This window comes from Sciurus carolinensis, chromosome 13, assembly GCF_902686445.1.
Source record: "Sciurus carolinensis chromosome 13, mSciCar1.2, whole genome shotgun sequence".
In the NCBI taxonomy this organism is placed as follows: Eukaryota; Metazoa; Chordata; class Mammalia; order Rodentia; family Sciuridae; genus Sciurus; species Sciurus carolinensis.
In genome coordinates, this window is record NC_062225.1 from 62,171,641 (window position 1) to 62,192,089 (window position 20,449).

At 36.3% G+C, this 20,449-nt stretch overlaps 1 pseudogene; it reads right to left on the bottom strand.

Moving 5' to 3' along the window:
- Window positions 1–20,033, bottom strand: part of LOC124962895 (28S ribosomal protein S35, mitochondrial-like) — a 108,523-nt pseudogene extending 88,490 nt beyond the window's left edge.
- Between the last annotated feature and the right edge of the window lie 416 nt (window positions 20,034–20,449).

Below are 20,449 nucleotides of genomic sequence, written 5' to 3' on the forward strand. Positions count from 1 at the left end.
GTTTGTCTCTATGTCCTCTATTCTGTACCATTGATCTACCTGTCTATTTTGGTGCCAATACCATGCCGTTTTTGTCACTACTGCTTTATAGTAGAGTTGAAGTTCTGGAATTGCGATACCCCCTGCTTCACTCTTCCTGCTAAGGATTGCTTTAGCTATTCTGGGTTTCTTATTCTTCCAGATGAATTTCATAATTGCTTGCTCTATTTCTGTGAGGTACGTCATTGGGATTTTAATTGGAATTGCATTGAATCTGTATAGCACTTTAGGTAGTAAGGCCATTTTGACATATTAATTCTGCCTATTCAAGAACATGAGAGATCTTTCCATCTTCTAAGGTTTTCTTTAATTTCTTTCTTTAGTGTTCTGTAGTTCTCATTGTAGAGGTCTTTCACCTCTTTTGTGAGATTGATTCCCAAGTATTTTATTTTTTTGAGGCTATTGTGAATGGGGTAGTTTTCATAACATTTCTGAGGATTCATCACTTATGTATAAAAATGCATTAGATTTATGAGCATTGATCTTATATCCTGCTACTTTACTGAATTCACTTATGAGTTCTAAAAGTTTTCAGGTGGAATTTCCTGGTTCCTCTAAATATATAGTCATGTCATCAACAAATAGGGAGAGTTTGAGTTCTTCTTTTCCTATTCATATCCCTTTAATTTCTTTGGTCTGTCTAATTGCTCTGGCTAGAGTTTCAAGAACAATGTTGAATAGAAGTGGTGAAAGAGGGCATCCCTGCCCTGTTCAAGTTTTTAGGGGGAATGCTTTCAGTTTTTCACCATTTAGAATGATATTGGCCATGGGATTAGCATAGATAGCGTTTACAATGTTAAGGAATGTTTCCACTATCCCTATTTTTTCTAGTGTTTTGAGCATGAAGAGGTGTTGTATTTTATCAAATACTTTTTCTGCATCTATCACAATAATCATGTGATTCTTGACTTTAAGTCCGTTAATATGGTGAATTACATTTATTGATTTCCAAATGTTGAACCAAACTTGCATCCCTGGGATAAAACCCACTTGATCATGGTGCACTATCTTTTTATTATATTTTTGTATGCGATTTGCTAAAATTTTGTTGAGAAGTTTTGCATCAATGTTCATTAAGGATATTGGCCTGAAATTTTCTTTCCTCAATGTGTCTCTGTCTGGTTTAGGTATCAGGGTGATATCGGCTTCATAGAATGAGTTTGGAAGAGTTCCCTCCTCCTGTATTTTATGGAATACTTTGAGGAGTATTGGAATGAGCTCTTCTTTAAAGGTTTTGTAGAACTTGGCTGAGAACCCATCTGGTCCCAGACTTTTCTTTGTTGGTAGGCTTTTAATGACTTCTTCTATTTCATTACTTGAAATTGATTTATTTAAATTATGTCCTCCTGGTTCAATTTAGGTAATTCATATGTCTCTAGAAACCTGTTGATGTCTTGGAGATTTTCTATTTTGTTGGAGTATAGATTTTCAAAATAGCTTCTAATTATGTTTTGTATTTCAATCGTGTCTGTTGTGATATTTTCTTGTTCATTCCGAATTTTAGTAATTTGGGTTTTCTCTCTCCTTCTCTTTGTTAGTGTGGCTAAGAGTTAATTGATTTTTTTTTTCAAGGAACCAACTATTTATTTTGTCAATTTTTTAGATTGTTTCTTTTGTTTCAATTTCATTGATTTCAGCTCTGATTTTAACCTTTTCCTGTCTTCTACTTTTGGTGTTTCTCTGTTCTTCTTTTTCAAGGGCTTTGAGCTGTAGTGTTAGGTCGTTTATTTGTTGATTTTTTTCTTCTTTTATTGAATGAGTTCCATGAAATAAATTTTCCTCTAAGTACTGCTTTCATAGTGTCCCAGAGATTTTGATATGATGTATCTTTGTTCCCATTTACCTCTAAGAATTTTTTTATTTCCCCCCTGATGACTTCTGTTATCCATTCATCATACAACAGCATATTATTTAATCTCCAGGAGTTGGGTAGTTTCTGTTTTTTATTCTGTCATTTATTTCTAATTTCAATCCATTATGATCTGATAGAACACAAGGTAGTATCTCTATCTTCTTGTATTTGCTAACAGTAGTTTTGTGGCATAAAATATGGCTATTTAGAGAAGGATCCATGTGCTGCTGAGAAAAAAGTGTATTTGCTCTTGGTTGGATGGTATATTCTATATATGTCTGTTAAGTCTAAATTAGTGATTGTGTTATTGAGATCTATGGTTTCTTTGTTCAATTTTTGTTTGGAAGATTTGTCCAGTGGTGAGAGAGGTGTATTAAAGTCACTAGTATTATTGTGTTGTGGTCTATTTGATTCCTGGAATTGAAAAGGATTTGTTTGATGTACATGGATGAACCACTGTTCGGGGCATAGATATTTATGATTGTTATATCTTGCTGATTTATACTTCCCTTAAGCAGTATGAAATGTCCTTCTTTATCCATTCTGACTACCTTTGGCTTGAATTCCACATTATCTGATATGAGGATGGATACTCTGGCTTTTTTGCTGTGTCCATGTGCATGGTATGTTTTTTCCCATCCTTTCACCTTTAGTCTGTGGGTATCTCTTTCTATGAGATGAGTTTCTTGCAGGCAGCAAATTGTTGGATCTTTCTTTTTATTCCAATCTGCCAGTCTATGTCTTTTGATTGATGAGTTCAGGCCATTAACATTCAGGGTTATTATTGAGATATGATTTGTATTCCCGATCATTTGGTTCATTTTTGTTTTGTGACATGACTTGGTTTCTCCTTTATTTGGCTATTCCTTTAGGGTAGTTCCTCCATTTGCTGATTTATATCATTGTTTTTCATCTCTTCCTCATGGAATATTTTGCTGAGAATGTTCTGTAGTGTCGGCTTTCTTTTTGTAAATTCCTTTAGCTTTTGTTTATCATGGAAGGATTTTATTTCGTTGTCAAATTTGAAAGTAAGTTTTGCTGGGTATAAGATTCTTGGTTGGCATTCATTTTCTTTCAGTGCTTGAAAAATGCTGTTCCAGGCCCTTCTAGCTTTTAGGGTCTGGATTGAAAAATCTGCTGCTATCCGTATTGGTTTCCCCCTAATTATAATTTGATTTTTTTCTCTTGCAGCCGTTACAATTCTGTCTTTATTTTGTATGTTAGGTATTTTCATAATAATGTGCCTTGGTGTGGGTCTGTTGTAATTTTGTATATTTGGAGTTCTATAAGCCTCTTGAACTTGATTTTCCATTTCATTCTTCAGATTTAGGAAATTTTCTGATATTATTTCATTGAATAGATTGTTCATTCCTTTGGTTTGTTTCTCTAAGCCTTCCTCAATCCCAATAATTCTTAAATTTGGCCTTTTCATGATACCCCATAATTCTTGTAGATTCTGTTCATGATTTCTTACCATCTTTATATTTGGTCAACTTTGTTTTCGAGATTAAATATTTTGTCTTCAATGTCAAAGTTCTGACTTCCAGGTGTTCTATCCTATTGATTATGCTTTCTATGGAGTTTTTAATTTGGTTTATTGTTTCCTTCATTTCAAGGATTTCTGTTTGTTTGTTTTTTTCAATATCTCTAACTCTTTATTGAAATGATCTTTTGCTTCCCACATTTGCTGTTTTAACTGTTGGTTGGTGCAATCATTCAAAGCCTGCATTTGCTCTTTCATCTCATCATTTGCTTGTCTGATCGTTTAATTGTGTACATTCTGTACTCCCTTTCTGACATTTCTTCTGCCATGCTGTCATTGGATTTTATTGCTGTAGTATCTAGGTTTGTTTGGAACACTTTCTTCCTTTGTTTTCTCATATTGCTCATGTATCTACCCTTCTAGTAGTGATACTCTGAGATATTGCAGATTTCCTCTATTGACTTATAGTGTCCCTGTAGATTTCCAATAACTCACCTCCTAGCCTTCAGTAGTCTGAAGTCTTGGAGGAACTTGATAATGCAGTGCTTCACAAGTTAGCTGCCCCTCTAGGGTTGCCTCAGGTCGGTATATTCCTGCTAGTGGGCAGAGGCACCTCCACTTGTTGACTCATGGTCAGCCAAAGGGGGAACTAGACTACAGGATAGGGCATGGCTGGTCTGGGCCTGTGTCTCTGGTTCTACTGCCTCGTCCAGCCAGGAAGACTCACCCAGTGGGGAAGTCTTGCTGGGCAGCTCTCTTCCAAGAAGTTCCCTTCAGGCCAGAACTACTGCCTCACTGGGCAGCCCTCCGCTGTGACGTTCCCAGGGTTCTGGACCTACCTCCTGGGCCAGGGAGCCTTGCCCTGCAAGTGAGTCTCTCACTGGGCAGCCCTCCTCCGTGATGTTCCCTGGGGTCCAGACCTACTGCCCAGGACTGGCACCCTCACCCTACGCCGAAGCCTCTCGCTGGACAGCCCTCCTCTACAATGCTCCCAGTTGTCTGAGCTCCAGTGGGGGAGTTTCACTGGGTAAATCTACTCCACAAAGTTCCCTGTGTTCCGGGACTACTGCCATGTCCGGGAAGCCTCGCCCAGTGGGAGAGACTCACCCGGAGGCTCTGAGTTGGTCCTGAGTCTCTCACTACCTCCTCTTCTTGAATCCTGAGTCCTGTCAAAGGACCTCCAGTCTCCTGTAGGTGTCTCAGGAAGGGAGCCACCCTTCCAATGATGATGGTCACGCCCTCAGGAATAATTCAAAATGCCTGCACCAGCCTCCAAACAAGCTGGGGAGCCCCAGCGAGAGTGCGCAGAGTCAGCACAGAGGCAACTGCAGTGTCCCTCAGCAGTAGGGGGCAGGCAGGCAGGCTCAGCAATGGCATCCAACCTCTGTGTGGGGGCTGGGCAGGCTCCATGATGGCATCTGACTTCAGTGTCAAGAATTTTATTCTTAATCCACTATTATGTATATGTAAAAAGGAAAGGTAAATGAAATAAATTGGTTAAGGGATTCTTTCATTTCCAACTTCTCTAAATCACTTTTATTTTTGGAGTTGAAGTAACCCATATGCTGCCATGGAATATCATCCTCGGTGCTCTACTACTGTCTCCAAGATAATCTTCAAAAATGCTGATACATGATCTGTTAGTTTTTTTTTTTTATTGTATACAAATGGGATACATGTTGTTTCTCTATTTGTACATGGAGTCAAGGCATACCATTTGTGTAATCATACATTTACATGATCTGTTAGTTTTGATGCTAGAACCATCTTGATTTTTATTAAAAGTAATTGGAAGGCTTACAGACATAGATGATATGATCTATTGACTGAAATATCAAGAAGTTGCAATTCTTTGGTTCATGCATGCAGACAGCAATGATTACACCATAACTGCTCCTTATTGACAATGATTGTAAGAGGCCATTGAATATAAGTCTCACCTTAATTTAAGGCATTAAAATATGAAAAAAGAGCCCTTCATCATTGTTGAAATCACTAAATGAAGAGACCCAAGTACAGTACAATATACAAAGAAAGTCATTAGGATAAATATGGGGAGAAACAATACTTACATGTGATTGTGGATGCATGAAATGTCTTTGGAAGAACACACACACACACACACACACACACACACAATCTATTCTCTGAGGAATGAGAGCAGGGTAACTAAGAATGAAATGGGAAGGAGTACTTCATTGTATAATCTTTGTGTCCCATGAATTTTAAATACTAGGAATATATTGATTCAAAAAATAAAAACATTAAAACCTTACAGAATTACTTCTTTTGCTGTTTTGAAAATAAATTTGGAAGCGAGGTGTCATCTTATTCCCAACAGTTTTCAATGCCAGATAAAATATGTCTATATAAAAAGTAGTTAAATTCATAGCTTTATGCAGTTATTTCAAGAGCAAAGAGAACCCCAAAGGATGCATTACCACAAGTAAAATCTAAATGAAAGTACAAATCAGTCGGTAAGGCACTCCAGGACAGCCATTTATATCCTTACTTGTTAGGTTCAAAAAATATACTAAAAAGCTTTGTAGCACAGGGAAATCAAAAAATGCCATTCCTAATCCATCCTTTTTAACTATATGTGCACACAAAAGGACAGCAGTCCTTCATCCAATAAACAACAGAATGGCTATAATCATGGGAACATAGAAACAAAAGTATTGACTTCAAGGACCTCAGATTCTGGTGGGGTTAAAGGATAAATAACCCTATGTTAGGATTCAATGGGGGAATGTTCACAGAGCTATGGGAAAAGGGGCAGTGTCTAAGTTATCTTGGGGATATGTAAGGAGGCTTACTACCCAAACCAAAAGTTGGTATCCTTCAAAATCCATATATTAAGTTCAAACATCCAATGTGATAGTATTAAAAGGCAGGGCCTGTGGGTGGTGATTATGTCATGAGGGTGGAGCACTTATTAAAGAGACCCTCCTGCCAAAAATAGAAAGAAAAGAAAGAAAGAAAGAAAAATACTCCATCACCTTCTTATCCATGTGAGGACAAAATAAGAGAACCTCTATCTATGAACTAGGAAATGATCTTTCACCAAAACTCAAATCTGTAAGCACCTTGATCTTAGATTTCCCAGTCTCTAGAACTGTAAAAAATAAATTTCTACTATTTATAAATCACCCAGTTTATAGTATTTGTTACAGAAACCTAGACAGACTAAAATATTTGTACTAGGAGCTGACACTGAGACTGAATCCTAAAGGCCTTCACTGAAGCAAACAAGTTCAATGAAAGCTGTGTTCAAATTCTGCTCAGAGGATTAATTTTTAAATGGGAATTTTTAGGACATTGCACATAAAAATTGATGGAATTCATAATGCTATCATTTATCTTTCATAGTTTCAATCTCCCCTTTTATACTAGGTTTTTCTTCTCAGCACAAAAATATGTTCATCTCTTCCATTTTAAAGTTGATTTTTGTTTCCATGCCCCCTTCAGATTACTAACCCACTTTTTCTCATTCCTTTACAGTTAAACTTTATAAAACATGCTATATTTGCTACCTCTACTCCCTTAGATTCCATTCATTCTTCTCACTACTTCATTGCCCATGTACTCTTGACTAATTCAATTAATACTTTACCTTACCTTCCTTGACCTCCTTATCTCCTTCCTTAGCTTCTAAAATCTTTCAGTGACTCTCCATTGACTTTATTATAAAAATTCCTATGAATGTAATTTTGAAGAATTACCTGATTTGAGAACTTATTTTATTTCAAAAACAAATGCCTACAGAAAAAGTAGATTAGCATACATCACAGAGAAGTCCAATAAAATTCATCATATTTAGTCCAATGACCAATAGACAAATACGAGTTAAGAAGCATTTGGCAGAAGTATTGGCTTCATCAGGGCCTTTACTTAATCAGAGTTCATAGCATAGGCAAACTAAAGCTCCTGATCTCTATAGGCAGGGTGTCCTCAAGGAACACAGGAACAACACACTAAGTCATTTGAACTGACCCATTCACTAAGAAAAACTAAGAAAGCTATACAAACAAATAAATGAAACTTTAAAAGTATTGAAGTCTTGGTGGGCCAAAATTGGAAGACACAAACCAAGAAGGGTAAGTACTTGTTTATGATAGAAATTATGAAGCTCATTTGTGTTTTGGAGTCCTCTTGGAACCAATGAGACAGAAATCAAAGTCAAGACACTGCCAAACGATGGAACTTATAAACTAATTCCCATTTTCAATTAGAATCATGAAAAGCATGTCTTCAGGGTAGAGATGAACTGAAAATATCCTAGCAAGGACTTGCAATTTAGCCTCCCATCATTTGAATGTCCAGGAATCTAATATTTTCAACCAAGACTAAGAAAGTCCCAGAAGAGAAGCTTTCCAAAACATCTAGAGAACCAGATGAAAGTCCTCTTTGGGACAAGACACCATCATCCCAGAAGACAAAAATAGGTCCCCAAATTTCTTTTAAATACAAGGTCCTGCACATACTTAAAAAATAACCAAGCACAAAAGGAAACAAAACACCCTAAGTAGAAAACAGTATATATAAACAACTCACTGATATGTGATGTGTTGAAATTATCACACATGGACTACTTTTTTAAAAAACCTGCATTTATTACATTTGATAAAATAAAAGTTAACATTGAAAAGTGAGACAGGAAACTAGAAGCTATAAAACAATAACAAGAAATTTAAAATACAAACAGTTAAATATCTAGAAATTTAAAATAATATCTGAAATTAAGAACTCAACAGGCATACCTGCCTAGCACATGAGGTTTTGAGTTCAATCCTAAAAACCAAAAACAAAACAAAACAAAATTTCAGTAGCCTTCAATGGGTGATTTAAATAATATAATAGAGATAAAAAGAAAATAGTGAATTATGAGACAGGCCAAAAAAAAAAAATCTGGAATGTACAGAAAATTCAGAAAAAAGAAATACTTAGAGAATATGTTGAGAACTTGTAACAAATATTTCACTGGATTCCCAAAAGAATAAAAATGTGTAATCCACAGATTCAAAAAGACAAAACTAAGTGGGATTCATACAAATAAATCATATCTAAAAATATCATACCAAAAGGAAGGGGGAAAGACTAAAAGGAAATCTAAAAACAGCTAAGCTAAAAAGACCTTCAAAAGATCAAAGGTTTAGCATTACAACTGACTTCACAATAATACCAATGGAAGCCAGGAAACAGTGGAATGTCTTCAAAATGAGAATGCTAATAGAAGTAAATGCATCTAGAATTTCATACCCAGGAAAAAAAAATCTTTCCAAAATAGCATTTTTAGATTTATAAACAGAATCTGAGTTGTCACCAGAAGACCTGTGCTAAAGGAAATTCTAAACAATATGCTTCATGCAAAATAAAAAAGATGAGATAGAAGCTCCAAAATGCAACAAAGAAAAAGGAATAAGTAGATTGGTAACTATGACAGAATAATGGGCTACATAAAATAAAAACAATATGGCATTTAAAATATTTAGAACAAAATTACCTGGCAACAATAGCCTATGAATTAGAAGATAGTAAATGAAGTTAAACTGTTCCAACATTCCTATATTATCTGGGACAAGGTTAAAAATCTTGGCTAATAGTAGTATACTTTTATAATATAATTGTTAATATTTGAATAGCCATAAATGTATCTTTTAATTTTGAGGGTGATCATTAAAAGAATAAAATGTGTAATTTTCAAATTAGTAGATGGTTGTGGTGTGGCTCAGTGGTAAAGCCGGTGCCCTGCATGTATAAGATCCCTGCATTCAATTCAGAGATTTCAGAGATTCACAAAGAAAAACAAAAAAAATACTGGTAGATTTTTTTTTCAAAAACAGAATCATAATTAAATCCAAAAGAATGCAACAAGGAAAAGGAGAGAAATGGGGTGGATGGCACAAAAAGAAGGTACAAAATACGATCATAGATTTGAATCCTAAAATTTAGAAACCTCAGTAAATGGACTGAACCTCAGGTTAGAGAGCCTTCCTGTCCCTGTCAAGGAAGTGATGGAACAATCACCAGCTTCCTCTGGGCACAAATTGGAGGCATGTTGCCCCTGCAAGTTTTACAGAACAGAACAAAATGTGTGTTTCCTTGGAGCAACTAGATGAACTGTGTCTTACAAGTAAGGGAGGAGAGGAAGGGTCTGGGGCCTTTCATACCCACTTCCTATTACCAAAAATACTAAGAAAATAATAACAATTCACTTTTCCTTTGAGGTAGATGCAAGAGCAGAAGGAAAGTTCAAGAATATTACAATAATGGATAAAGCTAGAGTAAAATCAGTCCACTCCCATAGAAATATTTAGCATTCTAGTGTAGATGCTTGCAACATATTTGTTAAGGGGTGGGAGAAGGAGAAGTTAGAAAAAGAAAAGGTGAGGGTACATACAAGGCAAGTCTTAATAAAGCCATAAAAACTATGTTAGGGTAGGAAAGATTGAAGCAAATATATGAAGTGTTTTCAGGAGTTGTTAAGACAAAAATAAAGAGCAATAGAAGATACAAATGATTGTGAGAGAGAAACAACTCATTAATACAAAATTTCAGGTGACATATAATTCTTCCAAGGCTGTTTGTCAATCTACCTACATAGCCCTAAAAAATATGTCTCACAAAACCACTTTCTTAAAGGGTGCATTTTTCAGCTAAAATTGGAAGCAGTTTCAAAGTGCTCAAATAGAGTTAGAACTAAGATCACATCTCAATCTGTCCATTTTTTAAAATACCCTTAAACCAGCTACCTCAGAAAGAGAAAAATATAGCCTATTTCTAAAGACCTCCAGAGAAAGATTTTATATGTCACATAGTTGATTAACTTCATCACTTAACACTATATCTTTTATACATTAAATTAACTATCATTCAGAACCTTAATGAGAATTTCTTTTAAAAAAAGAAAGAAAAGAAACTAAGGTAATTTACCCTATAACTTAAATCTAATTTTTGTTTTTCCTTCTGGTAAACAGGTATTATACCAGCTCCATAAAGCTGGTGGCAAGATGCTTTGCTGAACTCTCAAGCAGCTCTCCCCAGAAGATTTACAAAAGGAGGAAGTTGTATGAAAATGAAAAGAACAGAAAAAGTATTGCTGTTCATCATCACTGCTGGGCAGATCTGGTGTAGGTGCAAGATTTATAATGCTGAAGTGAATTGCTTGACTTTGTGGAAATCAATGAAAGTAAAACTCAATTTAAACTTTTTATTAAAATAACATAAATTGTAAGATGTGCCTTTCCTGTCATAGTAAATCATTACTATTAGTAAGGATTACTAGAGGTAGAACCAGAAAATCATCATTCAAGTGTATGAATTATGTCCTGGCAAGAAGACTATTGGTCCTTTAGGGCTCATCAAGAAAAGAAAATCTGAACCAATGCCATATACCCCGGGCACACCAAACTGCACTATAGCATGTTAGCAGTCCCCAGAGATGGTGATTGGTGTGGCCAAGTCAATTACATAGTAATGTGCATCAGTTATCAAAATTACTGAAATTTAGAAAGCAGCTATGTTATATACTGTCCTTTTCAAACACAGCAGAACAACTTGACAACTGTCAGTGGTTTAAAGAGCACACACTTATGGTGTGATGCTGAACTAGCCCATGCAGCTGGCCGGCTGTATTGAACCCAATCCTAAAAAAGAAGGAAGAAAAAGAAAAACAAAAACAAAAAACAACCAGAATCATATGCATTTTAAAAGCTAACTATAAATTCATAAGAGACACTTGGGGATTCAGAAGGCAGGCAGGAAATAGCAGCCCAGATTTACTAAGGAGCTTACAAACCAGGGCCTGAGCTTGACTCCTCTCCCTTGGATGCTCATTATAAACCAAGGTCACAAACCCCGGAGAATACAAGCTAAGAGGGAAAAAATGTCATTTGAAGGGCATGGTGCTATAAAACAGAAGACAACAAACAATGACACATAGCAGACAGAGATGGATTAGTGAAGGAAACAGATTAAGAATTTAAGGTAAGATCAGGAATTGATTACAGAAGTCAGAAACAGGAATTTTTAAGAACCAGAGAAGACGCCTGAAAAGCAGCATGGATACAGCAGAAAGTGAACTTAGGTAGCTGGAAAAACAAGTGAAACAGCCAGCCCAGAATGACCCAGGAATGAATTAACAGATGGAATAGACGTGGGATATTAAAAATACATAAAAGAGATATGGGAATGTTACCATCTGTATCGTAATATATCCAGGCTAAACAAAAGTAAACCAAAGAAAGTAAATATTTGAAGAATTAATGACTGACAACGTCCCAGAATTAAAAGTGATTCACCTCAGATTACGAAGGTTCATAGAGTGCCAAGGACCAAACAAAAGAGAGAAGAACAAGTAATCCAAAATCTGAACCTCAGTGGGGAAACTCAAGGATTTCAAAATCTAAGAGAAAAGCAACAAGCTTCCAGAAAGAGCAATTCAACTACAAAGAATAAAATTAGGATTGTTATCAGTCTCCTGAGACAAAGAAAAAATATTTTTAAAGTGTTTCTGGGAAAGAACATTGGACATAGAATTTTATGTCCTGTAAAGTTATGGTTTAGCTATAGAAGGCAATAAAGATATTCTTTGGATGCAGAGCTTCAGAAGGCTACCCAAAGACCTACTGTGAAAAATGCTTAGGAAAAGTAGTCTAGCCAGAACCAAAATAAACAAATAAAGCCAGATATATATAAGTTAGAGTGAGCCAGTAATTCAGTAAAATTTATTTTATTTAAAAAAGCAAGGGCAAAAAATGAATATCCATAATAATCCAGAAGTAGAACTAAATTATACTAAATGAATTTCTTCAAGGAGGAAGGTAAAAACTTCAGTCAGAGAAAAGAGAGACTCCATTTCACAGATGAGAAAACTGAGGCACAGAGAGGTTAAGAAACCTCTTCAGAGGGCAATGCCAAGATTCAAAGTTAGGCAGCCTGCCTCAGAGTCTTGAGGGGGAGGACATCGATACTTATAAAACTAGGAACTGTGAAAGGAAAAACAAACATAAATGTAGGTTTTAGTAAGTCTTAGGTAGCCACAAGAGAAATAAAAATTTTGAAATGTTCAACTACCTAATCAGTCCAAGAAAGTTTGATTTATTCAATGGGAAGAAGGAGAGGAGAAATAAATTAAACAAATGAAAGTATGATAAAGAAATAATATGAATTAGATAATCTCAATAACCCCAAATATATAAATAATTAAAATAAATGTACATGGTTAAACTAACCAATAAAAAGAAATAGGATACCAAGTTCATTTAAAAACAAAACAAAAGATGAAAGACTAAATTATCAATGGAAACAAATACAGAAAAGTCAAAAATGAAGGGAAGGAAAAGGGTATAATAAGTATGCATAGACCAAAAGAAAGCCAGAGAAGCAATTTTAATGTCAGATGAGAGTGAATTCAAAACCAAAATAGCATGAGAAAATATGACTATTATACACAGGTTAAAAAAAAGTAAATCAAAAAAGGTATGATGATGACATATATAAATGTACCAAACAAGATCATCTCAAATAATAATTGCAGGTAAATGGATGGAGTTGGAGAATATCACGCTAAGTGAAATAAGTCAATCTCAAAAAACCAAAGACAAAATGTTTTCTCTGATAAGTGGATGCTGAGCCATAATAAGGGTGGTGGGGGTAAGGGAAGAATGGAGGAACTTTGGATTGTGCAGAGGGAAATGAGGGGAGGGGAGAAGGTGGGAAAGACAGTGGAATGAGACTGACATGATTACTCTGTGTACATGTATGATTGCAGGAATGGTGTGAACCTACATCATGTATGACCAGAGAAATGAAAAGTTGTACCCCATTTGTATACAATGAATCAAAAAAAAATTTTTTTTAAAGAAAACATTTATGGAGTGCTTACCACATTCCAAGTACTGGTTTAAGAGCTGATATGTATTAACTCGCTGTGTCCTCGTACCTTTGGGGGTGAATATTGTTATCCTTTGTTTTACAGACAGGGAACTGCGGCAAGAGAACTTAAGGCTTACATTAGGAACCTCTCAGACTGTCTGACCCAGAGACCACATGCACATCCTCTATGCTCTGCTGCTATTTCAGATTATAAAGTAACAACTGAAGGGTTTCTAAGGAGATAAATCAAGAATAAATTATGATTTTTTTTTAAATTTTATCATACCCTTAAAGACATTGATAGATCAATAGACAACAAATAAAGTAACAGAACAGGGACAACAAATTATGACTTACAAACAGGCTGCCAATTTTTGTAAATAAAATTTTATTGGAAGACAGCTATGCTTACTCACATATTTCTGTGATTGTTTTTCCATTAGCACACTGCTGGGTTGTTATGACAGAAACCATATGCTCTGCAAAGTCTAAAATATTTATTATTGTCCTTTAAGGAAAGTGTGCCGGCACCTGCTGCAGAAGGTTTAAACAATAAAATTAACCACCTCAACTATTGGTATAGGGAGCAAAATTTTATATGCAGAAAAGAGTCTACACATCTCTCAAAAAGAGCATCAAATTCATTACCACAAGGCCTTAGTTCTACCCTCCTTGTACAATACCATAGCTATCCAAAATACAACCCTAACCACAGTATTAGAGAATAAACAAATATAAGGACCAGGTAAATAAGATGAAAATTGTGCCTTAAGAAAGGACATTTGAATGTAACAGAAAAATGCAGGGATCTTTAATGCTAGAGGTCTAAATTAGTAAAATATCCTAATGCAACTGTGAATACTTGTCAACAAATCTTTAATAAGCATTTACTGAAGAGTTCCTTAAAGCACCTACTGGACACATCTTGAAGGAGAAAGAGTGAGGTACAGTGGATAAGAGGTTGGGTGCTGGCAGAGCATACACTGCCCCTTAGCACTGTGTGTTCAGGGGGACTCACCTAACTGCTCTATACCTCAATTTCCTGATCTGTCAAATGAGGTTGATGATAATACCTACCTGATCATAGAGTTATTGAGAGTAATAAGTGAGATAAATGAAAAGGGCTTAGCATCATTCCTAGCAAATAGAAGTTTGAGGGAGATACTATTGAATAGTGTCAATTGGGGATACTACAAATAATTGACAAACCACCAGGACTCCAGGAACAATTTCTTTTATTATTCAGCAGCTGAGCCAGCCATATTTTGAGAATGCAGGATACAGATACTTACTAAGAATGTCCATGTATAGAAACAAGAACATTGTGAGGAAGGAGATAGGGGAAAGAGCCCTTACCTGTAACAAAGGAGCTCAAAATGTAAGGAAATCCAAGTTTCAGAGGTTATCCTGTATTGTTTTGTGAACGCATCCTAATAACGACTAGTGTGAATGTTAGAGCAGAAGTTTTATGGTCAATACTATAGAAAGCAAGATGTTACCGCTAAGGTCTTCTACGATAGGAAATCAATTTTAAGAATAGACATACAAAGAATCTTTTCTCTGAAAGTCTATAACCGTAATGTTGTGGATCAAAAAGGGTTATCTCATTTCTGAAAAGAAAACAGAAAACAGGGTTATCAGACTTCAAAAATAACAAAACTTCACCAAAATGTAGGCAATCCATCTCTTAATATCCAGGATCAAAAATAAAAGTAGGGAAAGAAAAATTAACAAAGCTCTTGACTCAACGATCTCTTTCAAGTGCAGAACTTGGATCCAGAATGTGTAAGTAATGATGCTTAGAGTGGGAGGAGTTGAACTTTACATGTGTCTGCATGAACCTAATAATTTGAGCATTCAAATTCAAAGAATAATCAAAATCTCTGCAACATGGGAAACCTAAAATGGAAGATTAGAATACTTCATCATTTCACATCAAGTAACTTTACAAGGTTATGCATTTTTTTGTAAGATTGAGAATATTAGCATTTATATATTTATATATAAACAGCAATAAATTTATGTTACTTTTTGACTCAAAGCTGGAATTGTGTTGTAGGCTTCATGTAATGTGCGACTCTAAAATGTAGAAATTTCCTTTGTTATCATTGGAAAGCTTTAGACCCAATATCTTTCTAAAGTCTTTTTTTCCTTTGTGTTTGCAAATTTTTTTTTCCTGGTAATACTGGGGATTGAACCCAGAGACTTGTGTTTGCAAGGCAAGCACTCTACCAACTGAGCTATATCCCCAGCCCTGTAAATCTTCATAGAGCAAGCTCACTCTATTAGCTTATCAAGTCTCATTTATAATTACCAGCATTGGTCATTCAACTTCAGGTCTCATAATGACCTGAAAGGATTCCCAAAATAAATTCTGAAAAATTAATAGCTGAAGTTATATCATTGTTCTTATCAAATGTCAGACTGGTTATATTAAAACCTGTATTTAAATAAATTATACTATCAACTCCAAAGGAAAAATAATCAGAACTATTTCATTTTAACAGTCCATCTACTGATCTACCTTTTCCTAGGGTATACATGGGAAAAGTTTTCTTCGGCTTCTAAATATTTTATTGAAGTGGGACTAACCATGCACAAAATATATAGCTATGTTCATCTTCAAAATCATAGATGCAATACTAAGCAACTTGGGATTTAATATAGATTTCATTTTGACATTTATTTATTGAAATATTTGTTGTAAAAAAAGTCACACCATAAAATCTCATTTCTGTAGGTAATGTTAGTGCTAATACAATCAAGTGGAATAAACAGAAAAAAACTTAAACAAACCTGTTTCCAATGGTGATTACTATTTTTTAGACTTGTTCCTTGGGTTGTATCTTATCACACTTCTGTTTACACTTAATCCAGGATGTAAGATTGGATGTAAGATTTTCAACATCTGTCAGAGGTTGAAGCCTGGGTAAAATAAACAGTTTTCATTTTGTGCCATAAAACTTTAGATCAGAAGGCCATCGAAATAACTCAGGGATAAAAACAGAACACAGAGTGGCCTGGACAGATCATTTTTTATTCTCCTCTGACTTCATAAGCCAAACAGAGCTGAAAACACACAGCTCTGAACCATCAGCTGGTCCTAGACCACTTCCCTTGTGTACCTTTACCTCCAGAGACTTCTGCTAGTTTTACATGATTTTTTTTCTTACGCAAAAGTTCGTGATTATCGGTTGCCTAAAGAGGATACGAGGGTCTCCATATATTGTTGCATTTTGGCTAAAGGTGAGGTTGTGGCCATTTTTTAAAAAGAACAACCTTCTCTTTGATTTTCAGTGTTCGTTCTATTTCTCATTCCCCGAGTACATTAAAAATTAATGTTAATAAGACTTTTCTTTAGAAAAATAAGACAAGGGTTAGCTAATGAAGAATTTCCCCACTGAGCTCCCTGTAAGTGTTACTGGCACAAATCAGGGATCTTCATGGGGTTCCCACGTCTGTGTTTTTGGCATCAAGGGCAAATAATTGAGCAAGTCAGGAGAGATTGGCAGGCCAGGCAGAGGTTTACTGAAAGCCAAAGAAAACACTCCAGGAAACCACAGTGGGTTGAGCTGCAATGTAACTCAAGGTCCCATAGACACAGTGGAACTGGTTATTGTTGGGCTGTGCTAGTTTCCCACCCAACCTCTCCCCTGGGTGGATGTGAGGTAGATTGGCACTTGGATTGACAGCCAAATTTGACATAATTTCCTCTCTACTGCCCAAGCATATGTTTCTTCCCTGAGCACCCCACATCCCTGTCTCCAGAAAATGCAGAGAGTAGAAGCAAAATGCAATGCTAATAATACGACAACTAGAAGCATGTTAAATTTAGGTTAGTCCCTTGGACTATTGTGCATGTCCACAATTGGGGACTTTTCCTTCAGGGTCTCTAATTCCTCCTGTGGTTTTTCCTCTCTGTAACTGCAGAATGATCCAGTTTTCCCTCACAGGCAAGGGCCTCCGGTAGAGTTGGGTGGGTGTTCAGAACCCTAAGGGCTGATCCCTTCCCCTTCCACTATCTTCCACCTAACATGGACTTTAATGTTTAGATGACAATAACCAAATATCAATAATATTCAAGGGCAGGACTGTGGATATCTTGGCATTTTAAAAAATAAATACCTTTTACAATTGTCTCAAAAATAATTTTTAAAAACTTTTTAAAATGCTTTACACGACAATTAATAACTTAGGGGCTGGAGATGTAGAGTGTGTACTTAGCACATACAAGGTCCTGAGTTCAAGTCCTAGCACACCCTCCCCAAATAATAACAATGTACGTGATTTTGATAAATACCTCAAGCAATTAATAGAAGTAAAATCAGAGGAACACTATGGAGAGACTCATTCTTGTACCAGTCTTGTTCCCATCTCTTTGCTTTCATGATTGGTGGGGTCCAGGAAATCATGCTGCTTTTAAGTCTACCAAAGCAAGCCAGAAAGCCAACAAGGGGAGCAGCTGCCTTAGGCCAGAGAAATGCCCACTACTGGTTATACCCCTTTCCTGTTTCTAAATAGAGCAACTTGTTGCCATTGTAACGTCCCACTGTGTCAAATCTTATCAAAATAAACCTAACTTCAAATCATCCTTTAAGAAGAAAAAAATCCTGCCATATGCAACAACCAAGGATAAACCTGAAGGATATTATGTTAGGTGAAATAAGCCAATCACAAAAGAACAAACACTGCATGATTTCATTTACATGAGATACCTAAAATAGACTCCTTGAAACAAAGGGTAAAATAATGGTTGCCAGGGGCTGACAGAAAGTTTTGCTAATCAATGAGCCAAAGAATTCATTCTAGAGAGCTGTTGTACAATGTGTGTCTATGGTTACTAATACATATTGCACATTTAAAAATTTGTTTAAAGAATGTTCAGTGTTCTTCCCACAACAAAAAAGGAAGGAAAGAAAACACTAGGTTAAATCAGAAGATCAAGCTGGATGTGGCACGTAACTGTAATCTCAGCAGCTCCGGAGTTCAAAGCCAACCTTAGCGACTTATCAAGGTCCTAAGGAACTTAGCAAGATATAAAAAAGGGCTGGGGTTTTGGCTCAGTGATTAAGTGCCCTTAGGTTCAATCAATGGTACACACACACACCAAAAAAAAAAAAAAATCAGAAAATCAGGGTAGAGACCAGACCACTTATTATTAAATGTGATAAGATAGAGAAAGTTATTTAACCTCTTTGATTCCTCACTATCTTCTTTTTAGGAACAAAAATGACTATCACCTTCCTGTCCAATATATTCAACCACCTCAGTGATTCATTAAATATTTAGAGACACTAAAAGAAATCATAAAAGTGTCAGGGGAGCTCTCACCTGCACATTAATCTATAGAAGACCTTCTTTCTTCTGTTTTCAGAAAGGTAACTCCTGGCCCTTGGGTCTGTTTATACTGGTTCACACCCATACCCCCAGCACACATAATTTTATTATTTTAAGAAAGCCATCATTTCAGGCTGTTTTTGTAGCTCAGTGGTAGAGCGCTTTCCTAGCAGGCATGAGGCACTGGGTTTGATCCTCAGCACCACATAAAAATAAATAAAAATAAAGGTATTGTGTCCATTCACAACTAAGATAATTTTAAAATTAAAAAAAGAACATTGTTTTTAATTCTGCAAATTCAAGCTGTAGAAACTAACGCTAACTCCTGGTTTCCATAAAAATACCTAATGGGAATATGAGATAGGAGGCCTTGTAATCGCAGCATAATCAAGGATCAACTCTCCCCCCGTTATCTGTGAGTAACAGATTTAAACTTTATTTGCCCTTGGCAGAACATATACTGGCTATATTTACTTTCAGAAAATGAATCCAATATTTAAGATTATATCATTTCATTCTCTATAATCATGCCTTTATCTGAGTATTTAAAGATACATCAAGTGTCCAAAGTAAATTCTCACTTGGGGGGTCAGCTTCTCCATCTGATTTAAACTGAAATCCCTGCTCCTCTCCTGCTACTCCTGATCCCTCTTAACCTGTTCCATTTTTTTAAGGCACTTTCACCTTCTAATTTTCCACCCATCTTATTTATGATGATGATGATGATGTTCTCACCTTGCTTGCTCTCAACTAGAATGTCAATGTCACAGAGGTATTACTATTCAAACCAGCATGTGTGCTTCAGAGTTCATGTGTTGGAAACTTAGTCCCTAAATTCCCAAATAGTATTTGGAGGTAGGGCCTTTCAGAGGTAATTAGGGTTATGTGAGGTCATAAGGGTGGGGCCAACATGATGGAATTAATGGTTTTATAAGAAAAGAAAGAAGGACCTGAGTTTGCACACTCCCTCTCTCACTATGTGATAATGCAGCATGTTGCCGCCTGCAGCAACAATCTCACAGTAATTTATCTGAGGTGGACTAGAACTGAACTACTTCTATTACTTTATCCGGTCTACTTCCTTGCTTGTTTGCTTGTTCGCTAGTTTATAGAGGAAAAAGAGGCTTTGCTTAGAGGAAGAGAAGCTTTGAGAGGAAGAAAGACTTTGCTTAGAGGAAGAGAGACTTTGCTTAGAGGAAGAAAGACTTTGCTTAGAGGAAGAAAGACTGCTTAATTTTAGAGGTGCTACTCTTTCAGAGAGGCTACACTCATCAAAGGTCTACTGCTTCTTAAAGGTGGGTCGCTTCTTGGAGGTGCGGGGTGCGGCATGCAGCGTGCAGCATGCAGCATGTGTCCTGCAACCTGCGACCTGCGACCCCCGTGTTCTGCGATCTGCGACTTAGAGGTGCGTGCTGAGTCCCGCGTTCTGCGAACTGCAACCTTCATTCTGCGATCTATCAGAGGTGCTGCTTATCAGAGGTGCTTCCTATAGGTGCGTGTCACCTAAGGCAGCCAACCAGTTTAGGATTAGCCCAATTGAAGCACGCCCCTCGTACCAATCAAGAAAAAATGAGGAATATCTGTTGACCACTAGCGCAGAGGAGACATTAACTAATCAGGCAAAAGTAGATCACGCCATGTTAACACTAATTTTGCGCCACCTCTTGGCTCAACGCCAGCTGCCATCCTAGGGCTACCCAAACATGTCTCTGCAGCAGCAAGAAAAAGCCCTCACCAAAATGACACCCCTCAACCTCGAACTTTGCAGCATCCAGAACTATAAGAAATAAATTTGTTTTCTTTATATGTTACCTACTAAGGTATTATGTTATAACACTGTAAAATTAACCAAAAAAGGCAGT